General features: G+C 43.6%; 1 pseudogene; it reads right to left on the bottom strand.

Annotated features, from left to right (window-relative positions):
- Nucleotides 1-5,827: 5,827 nt before the first annotated feature.
- On the bottom strand, nucleotides 5,828-6,977 carry LOC105747588 (thiamine pyrophosphokinase 1-like; annotated as a pseudogene).
- Between the last annotated feature and the right edge of the window lie 868 nt (nucleotides 6,978-7,845).

The following is a 7,845-nucleotide window of genomic DNA, read 5'->3' as shown; positions in this document are numbered from 1 at the left end:
CCGAGCTGGTTTGTGGTGCTCAGTTCTGTCCATCCCTGTTCCCACTCCTGACATTTCTTCTAGGGCAGAATCAGTGACCTCTCCCACCCCTCGCCCCTTGCTTGGAATGCCTCTTGTATGTGGTTAAGTAAGACTCTGAGGTGAAACCACAAAGCACAAAGCCAGGTTTGTGACCAAGAGGATTGCAGATGTGGCTTCCAAGTACTTACCCAGGCTGGTGTCTTTTGGAGGAGGCTGCTTCTGGATAAATGATCTCTGGATACACAGATGAGACAAATACCATGATTTGTGGTTTCTATGAATAGAAATTGTCCATGCAGGGCTAGCTCCTTGGTGTTGTGTGCCTTGATAAAGGTCACAGCAAATGAGGGGTGCAGCCAGTTTCACGATCCCTGGTTATCTCATCTGGAGTTTCTGTTCTGGCCAAGAATTATCGGCTTCTCTGGCCACACATTTCCCACACTTGCATGACTCAGCACTTTCTGGCAGCCTTTGACATCCCAATGCCTGTAACTTTGCAGAATGCCCAAAAACTGTTTGCTCTGTTACTTTCACTCACTTTAAAGACTGTTGCCTCTAAACCAAGGTAATGGACATGTTTGATCCCCAGCAGTTTCATTTGCTTTTATGGTGTGCTTTCTCAAAAGAACAAGATGTGGACATGTGACTGCAGCTAACCAGCTTGTGGGGTGTGATGTTTAACCATACCTGTCTTTCTGATATATCTGGGAATGTCTATTAAACCACTGTCACTGGACTCATTCCTTCCTTTTTTTTTTCATAAAAATAAAATCAACTCCTCTTCCATTAAGATGATGGAATAATTTTCACCATTCATTGTCATCCTACATTCTGTCTTGAATTATTCATCTTTAGACAAAAGTTGAAGGAAGCGTGCTAATTTTTAATTATCTTGTGGATTGACTTGACTTTTGTAATTTCATATAGAGAGTGATAGAAGGATCTCAGTTTGGTCTTTGGAGAAATTAATTTGTGCTTCCTTGAATGCTGATCCACTCTTTAGAGATGTTGAGAAGAAAGGAGAGTGGTGGAGAGGGAAAAGAAAATAGAATCTAGAGGACACCCAAACAAGGAAAAAGTCCACAAATATTGCCACATCAGTATAGAAATGAACTTCTGACATCCAGAAGGTCATACCCTTTTGTAACTTTAAGTCATTTACTTTCAGATACAGTCTTTGAGCATCCTTTGAACTACACCTATGGTTGGAAATGGTTCCCTCTATTTATTCTCTTTCCTCTGTTAAAACTGGATTTGCACCTGCACTGAATTTCATGTCTTAGCTAACCATATTAAATCCTGTAGGTGAATTCATTTTAACCTATAAGCCAAGATGCTAATATTTTGGCATGAATTCTATATAAAAATATCATCATATTTGCATTTCAGGAGTGTCATTAATATACCTAACCCCCAGCCCACCGGGTTGACTAATTTTAATCTTAATGGTGGATATTTCCTCCTTTGTAAAGTGGGGTTGCAGAGAAGATGGGATGAGGCTGTATGTACGTATCTGGCACACCTCTCACCTTGCTCTCTTATCATCACTTCCACAGTCGCCCCCACTTACCCAGTTCAGCCACTGCATGAGGCAAGTACTGGCCTGGCTGTTGGCCCTTTGGGCGTTGGCCTCTGTTCAGGTGGGCCTTGACGCCTCCAGGCACCAACTTTGGCAACTTGAGCGTGGCCCAGCCAGGGCTGGGAGTGACCCCTTGCCACTGCCTGAAAGCTGGTACAAGAGCTGGCTGCTCAGCTGCCTCCTTGCTGAAGCTTGGAGGCAGGTGGGTGCTCCCCATGTCAGCGCCCCCCCCTCCCCCGTGGGGCAGCACCCAGACATCTCTTGCCTACCCTGCTGGAAAACCAAATGAAAAGTGTTAGAAGCTAGGCACACCTTGCTATTAACTCAGGGCCTGAGAATCCTGTTTGCCCCAGCAGTTTGCTGTAGTCGCCAGGTTGTATACCTCCTAGTCAAACACCCACTCCCACCCATAGAACTGTCCTACGTACAGAAGTGAAAGTCACTAATTAACGTGCATCTTAGTTAGAATGTCAGATATGTACCCAGGATTGCGGGTCTCATGGCTAGGCTGGTGCGCGTTCAGCATTCCTCATGCAAGGGTGAGGAATTTAACCACAGCTTAGCTTCCCACCTTTCATCCTGACAGCAGATCTACTGGGCAGTGGGAAAATCTGACCCTTCCCTGTGCCAGCCTGTCTTTCTCAGAGAGTGCACTTGCATCTGTGCAAAACTTTGCTCTCTCAGGTCTAGAGAGGATACAATTCAATCTTTTGGCAGCAAATCCTAAAAAGCATGCATTTAGGATCACAAAGTTATAATTTTGCAACCAAAGGAAAGATGAAGTTTGTCTGAAGCAAGAAAAGAATAATGCAGCTTTTACAAAAAAAAATTTTTTTAAAAATCCACCTTTCCAAATTGCTTTCTCAGCCACATGCTTACTTCTCAACAAAGCCCCTTGCACACAGTATACCCAGTTTGAACTGAATTCCAGCACTCCCCCCTCTCCCTTCCCAGTCACACACTCTATGTGTGTGTCAACACATTTCCAGCTGTATTGACCAGGGTGTTTTTGTTTTGTCTTTTGCCTGAAATTTCATACATTTTTGGATGAGGTTGCTCTGCAATAATCCTGTTTCTATCTGTGTTTCTTGGAAGAGACAAGTGAAAATAAAGAAGCAGGGTCCGCCCAGCTGGCAGGAACCGGGAGGGCCATGGTGGTTGTGAGGCTGTGCGATGGTAGCAGAGCTGCTGCCGCTGACACACGCCTGCAGCCTTGGGAGGCCGTGCTCCTGCATTGCCTCTATGTCTCCCAGGCCCCGGAGACCCAGGCAGCGTGTGCAGGGTGGGGAAAGAGTTGGCTTTCTTCAGTTGTTTCAATAGCTTTTCACTAAAGTATAACTTAAGTACAAAAATGTTAAGTGAACAGCTTAGTGAATTTTCACAGTGACCTAATCTCCATCCAGATTAAGAAACACATTATCAACACGTCAGGAGCCCTCGGTCCCTCTTTTGGATGCCTAAAGGCCATTGCAGTTACAATTTTAATCCCTCTTCTCACGGTTTAGTTTTGCCTATAATTTTTCTTTTTTTTTCTGTACCATCTTTTTGTTTTTACTTATTTATTTCTCCCCCCTCCTCGCTGTCTTGCTCATCTTCTTTTTAGGAGGCACTGGGGAATGAACTCCCATGTGGGAGGGACGCACCCAGTCGCCTGCGCCACCTCCACTCCCTATATAATTTCTTATAGTTGGAATTATACAGTATTTACTCTTTTGTTGCTCACTTTATATTTTTTCACATTTCCTGTATTTATTTAATGTTATACCAATCTAATGTGCTCTTTAATTTTTTCTACTGGAGAAGTTTTAGTTTTACAGAAAAGTCATACAGAAAATATAGAGTTCCCATATACCCCCCAAACACAGTTTTCCCTATTCGCAACACTTTGCATTAGTGTGGTATGTTTGCTACAACTGAGGAAACAATATTATTGTATTATACTATTAACTCTAGTTCATACTTTATACTAGCATTCAATGCATTGTACAGTCCTGTGGTGTTTTGTTTTTTATGTACTGGGGACAGGGAAATGAACCTGGGACCTTGTCTGTGGGAAGCCGGCACTCAGTCACTGAGCCACATTGGCTCCCCTAAGTTGGTTTTATCTTTTGTTTGCTTGTTGTCTGTTCTTTTGTTTTTAGGAGGTGTGGGGGACCAAACCCACGACCTCCTATGTGGGAAGCAGGCACTCAACTGTTTGGGCCACATCTGTCCCCGATGTTTTTTTTTTAAGATTTATTTTTATTTATTTATTTCTCTCTTTCCCCCCCAACCCGCCCCCCCCCACTCTGGTTGTCTGGTTTTTTTTTCCTGTGTCTATTTGCTGCGTCTTTCTTCTTTGTCCACTTCTGTTGTCAGCGGCATGAGAATCTGTGTTTCTTTTTCTTTTTTCTTTTTTTTAAAGATTTATTTATTTATTTTATTTATTTAATTCCCCAGCCCTCCCCCGGTTGTCTGTTTTCTGTGTCTTTTTGCTGCGTCTTGTTTCTTTGTCCGCTTCTGTTTGGGAATTGTGGGCGGCGCCATTCCTCCGCAGGCTGCACTTTCTTTCACGCTGGGCGGCTCTCCTTACCGGCGCACTCCTTGCGCGTGGGGCTTCCCTACACCGGGGACACCCCTGCGTGGCAGGGCACTCCTTGCGCGCATCAGCACTGCGCTTGGGCCAGCTCCACACGGGTCAAGGAGGCCCGGGGTTTGCACCACGGACCTCGCATGTGGTAGACGGACGCCCTAACCACTGGGCCAAAGTCCGTTCCCCGCCCCCCCCCCGATGTTTTTTGATAACTAAATATTTTTATTTGACATCCAGATTTCAATCTTACATGCATTTGCATAAAATAATTTTTTTCCTAATAAGTAACTGTTCAGAATTGTGTGCTAGTTCAACTGAACCCCTTTTCATTTTCTCTTTACAGTCTAAGCCTCACACTGTCCTTTCATAATCCAAGTTGTTAGTACCAAGAAGAAAACAGCTGCTGGTCCCTTTCCTTACATCAACATAGGGAGTGTATGTACAAAAAATGTGTAGGGCACGTGGGTGTTTAAATTGTTACTTGTATGGCAACATTTGATTTAGTAAATATATAGTAAAGGGTAAAGTCTAATGAAGAGGGTCCCAATATAAATATATATTCACTGGACCAGGTTATTTAACCTGACTGTGTCATAACCATGTGTGTTACCTGCCTTACAACTGCAAAGGGCCCTATTTACAACTTGAGTTTTACAGATGAGGAAAGGGGTTCAGGGAACTTAGGTAAATGGCAGGACTGGGACAAGAACACAGGCTCTCAGCACTAGGCTCTTTATGTATTATTAGACTATATTCTTTTATGCCCATTATCAAAATAAAATTGTCTCTATGAACCAAAATTTTTTTCAGTCTGAGGTATGCCATAAAAATTAATTTTATGTTTTGTAAGTTTCTTCTGCACAACTTTTTCAGCCTAGGTTCTAATTATGATGGGGACAATTTTGATCCGTCATTGCACTAAAGTTTAGGACATTTACTTCACAAGTTGAGTTTGGGAGTTAATATGTTTGTGAGATGGGCTTCAAGAATTGTTATTTATCTTTCATGTCATTTCTCTCTTCACCTATAACTTATATACTTACCGGTTCTCAAACTGAATAATTAGGTCAGTGACTTGATTGCTTTTTTAAAAAAAAGATAATACCAGAGACAATAATAAGCCAGAGTAAAACAGCGTAGTTCTCACAGCCCAGTCTAGAGGGGGATTTTTTTTTTTTAGTAAAAGGTGATATAAATTATATAGAGAAAGATAATATTAAAAGACATTTGGAAGTAGCCCTTGTTGTTAAAAGCATTTTAAGGCTGGGCAGCAGGGGCGAGTGATGTGCTGGACTCCAAAAGGAGTTTTATCAGCTTCAAAATTAAAAACAATTTTCTAGGATTAAAGGAATCATTAGTAACATAAGGATAATCACTACTGAATTTTACAATGGAATGATTCACTTTAGTTTCCAGCTGAAAGCCCCAGAGCTCATCTACTTTCCTAACGAATAATGATTTTGCCTGTCACTGTAAATTTAAGATCTGTCATTTATAATGTTACCTGGATTATCTGAACATTAACGTCTTCAAAACTAGTGGGCTTCCTGGGGATGTGTGGATTCCAGTAAACCCAGGTGAGCTGTTCTTATTGAGCAATAAATTATTGGTGAGGAGGTAAAGTAGAGGCACACCTCTGGATGCCAGGTGATAGGTTAGTTTTTGATGGCCATGGTCCAGAGAAGTGGCTGATCAGTTTCCACAGTCACTACCCCAGATCCGTTGTAGGGATTAGAAGTACTGACTAGTATTCCAAAACCAAGCATGTGATTTGTGAGGTTCTACTTTAGGCCTTTTGGTAATAGGATTCCAAGGTTATCGAACAGAATAAGGCCTTATCAATCACCTTCCATTCTGGTGTTTAAAGGCAACTTGTGGGTTCCCAGTTGGAACAGGTAGATGAGAGGTTCCTCTTATAATTGGCAAAGGATCGTTATGAGTCACTTGAAACAGGGTTCCCACAGATGCCATACTCTGGTCAAAGTGTCTAGCAAATCCTCTGAGTGTCATATCATATCAACCTGTATGTCTTTTTCTTCTGTCTTCTTTTGGAGATGGCACATGGTAAAGCCCATGTGGTCTTGATCCGAAGTTGAAATCAGCTCACACCCCTTACTAGTATAGTGCTCTCTGCCTTCGGCCTAATGGAATTGAAATCTCCATTGATGAATTCAGGCAAAAAGCTTTCCCACTCTCCTGTGGAGATGCCATGTAAGGGGTTGGCACCTCCATCAGCACAGGCTTTTTTTTTTAAAGATTTATTTATTTTTATTTATTTCTCTCCCCTTCCCCCCGCCCCCTCCCCACCCCGGTTGTCTGTTCTCGGTGTCTATTTGCTGTGTCTTCTTTGTCCGCTTCTGTTGTCAGCGGCACGGGAATCTGTGTTTCTTTTTGTTGCATCATCTTGTTGTGTCAGCTCTCCATGTGTATGGCGCCATTCCTGGGCAGGCTGCACTTTCTTTCGTGCTGGGCGGCTCTCCTTACGGGGCGCACTCCTTGCGCGTGGGGCTCCCCTACATGGGGGGCACCCCTGCGTGGCAGAGCACTCCTTGCGCACATCAGCACTGCACATGGGCCAGCTCCACACGGGTCAAGGAGGCCTGGGATTTGAACCGTGGATCTCCCATGTGGTAGACGGACGCCCTAACCACTGGGCCAAGTCCGCCGCCCAGCACAGGCTTTGAAAAGAACTTTGCTCCAAAGATGATGAAAACAGTCGTCTGAAGTCTAATTCGGAATCAGAATGCAGTACTTCAAATTCCCGTTGGGAAGCAGGGGTTCCAATGGAGTTAACACCTGCACCATATTGGACTATTGGCCTACAAGCTCATGGAAAGGAGTGCACGCTGGGATGGCAAGGCGGATGCACTACTCGTTGCTTGCCTGAGGAGACTCTCCAGCCCTATGGGTTTTTTTGTTTTATTTTTTGTTTTTTATTCCACCCCCGCCACTTGCAGCTTTTTGCATGCTGTCTGCTCTCTGTGTCCATTCGTTGTATGTTCTTCTGTGGCTGTATTTATTTTAATTTATTCCCCCTGCCTTGCAGCTTGCTTGCTGTCTGCTCTCTGTGTCCATTTGCTGCACGTTCTTCTGTGTTTTTTGTTTGTCTCCCCTTCGTTGCGTCACCTTGTTGAGTTGACTCCCTGCAGCACTTGTGGGCTGGGCAGCACTCCACAGCATTTGGGCCAGTGGCTCCCACAGCGTGCAGGAGAGCCTGCCTTCACAAGGGGGCCCTGGGACATGAACCCAGGGCCTCCCACATGGTAGACGGGAGCCCAACTCTTTCAGCCACAGCCGCTGCCCTCCAGTCCTATGGTTTTTTGAAAAAATTCCTAGTTACATATATGCAACCTAAAATTTCCCCTTTAGCCACATTCAAATACATAATTCAGTGGCATTAATTACATCCAAATATTGTCCTACCATCACCACATTCTTTGCTGAAAATGTTCCATCACCCCAAACAGAAACTCTGTACCAAATAAGAATTACCTCCCCATTTCCCACCCACATCCTGGGTAATCTGTAGTCTAGTTTCTGACTCTATGAATTTACTTATTCTAATTATTTCACATTAGTAAGAACATACAATATTTGTTCTTCTACGTCTGGCTTATTTCGCTTAACATGATGTCTTTGTGGTTGATCCATGTTGTCACGTGGATCAGGCTCT

This window comes from Dasypus novemcinctus, chromosome 6 (genome assembly GCF_030445035.2).
Source record: "Dasypus novemcinctus isolate mDasNov1 chromosome 6, mDasNov1.1.hap2, whole genome shotgun sequence".
Taxonomy (NCBI): Eukaryota; Metazoa; Chordata; class Mammalia; order Cingulata; family Dasypodidae; genus Dasypus; species Dasypus novemcinctus.
This window is presented reverse-complemented; position numbering and strand designations above follow the sequence as displayed.